Source organism: Schistocerca cancellata, chromosome 10 (genome assembly GCF_023864275.1).
Source record: "Schistocerca cancellata isolate TAMUIC-IGC-003103 chromosome 10, iqSchCanc2.1, whole genome shotgun sequence".
NCBI classification, from domain to species: domain Eukaryota; kingdom Metazoa; phylum Arthropoda; class Insecta; order Orthoptera; family Acrididae; genus Schistocerca; species Schistocerca cancellata.
Genome location: NC_064635.1, coordinates 46,310,409 through 46,311,555, shown reverse-complemented (window position 1 = coordinate 46,311,555; position 1,147 = coordinate 46,310,409). Strand labels below are relative to the sequence as shown.

At 47.3% G+C, this 1,147-nt stretch overlaps 1 non-coding gene across 1 annotated transcript; it reads right to left on the bottom strand.

Moving 5' to 3' along the window:
- Nucleotides 1-464: 464 nt before the first annotated feature.
- On the bottom strand, nucleotides 465-538 carry Trnav-uac (transfer RNA valine (anticodon UAC)). Its single transcript has one exon. It is a non-coding gene; the product is annotated as a tRNA-Val (tRNA).
- Nucleotides 539-1,147: the final 609 nt, after the last annotated feature.

The following is a 1,147-nucleotide window of genomic DNA, read 5'->3' as shown; positions in this document are numbered from 1 at the left end:
TACAATAAAGGATCCTTCTTTCTATGTATTCGGAATACATTACATTTGTCTATGTTAAGGGTCAGTTGCCACTCCCTGCACCAAGTGCCTATCCGCTGCAAATCTTCCTGCATTTCGCTACAATTTTCTAATGCCGCAACTTCTCTGTATACTACAGCATCATCCGCGAAAAGCCGCATGCAACTTCCGACACTATAAGCAAAACTACAACACGATAAGCAAAACTACAACAGTGGTCGCGTCGGTGTGAGTCTGTGTTAATCCAGACGTTGTCGAACTGTTCGTGTGGCTGTGTTACGATCTTACATGGCTCAGCCAAACCTGTGCCTGTCCTCTCTGTCCCTACTCGTGTGGAGCAAGAGACATTCAGCATTATACTGAATAGGGTAAATGCTAATTAATTGAAATCCTCGGCTGCCGACAGGTGTTGTTGATATACCTCGATGACGACAGCAGGAAATGTGTGCCCCGACCGGGACTCGAACCCGGGATCTCCTGCTTGTATGGCAGACGCTCTATCCATCTGAGCCACCGAGGACACGGATGAGCATTTGCTATCTTCATATATAGCTACAGGCTACACGGCCATTGACCTCCATCTGTGCGAATGCGCACAGGTTGCCCGAACTCTTACGGGAATCGTCACCATAGCGGGCGCGAGTAATGAGTGGATGGGCAAATGTCTATTAGGAACATTACGTATGTATATTGTGGGCAGTTGGGAATGTGGGTCTCGCGGGAAGCGTGCAAGGGATAAGTCCCTGCAGTCGCGCTATTCATCTGTGTCCTCGGTGGCTCAGATGGATAGAGCGTCTGCCATGTAAGCAGGAGATCCCGGGTTAGAGTCACGGTCGGGACACAAATTTTCAGCTGTCCAAATCGAGGTGTATCAATAACACCTGTCAGCAGCTGAGGGTTTCAATTAATTATCATTTATTCTTGAGAAGCTGCACGGTCATCAATGGTATCTGTTATCTCGAGAACAGTTACTATCTTCACATATATTGCATAGTGATCTGCTGAACCCATCGATCCCAAATTTGCATTCACGGCATTCTGAGCAAACCGAGCACCAGTATCGCGTAATAATAAACCACAGTCTCTATCAGAAACGATGCACCTCCGAATTCCGACATCGGTTGGTGAT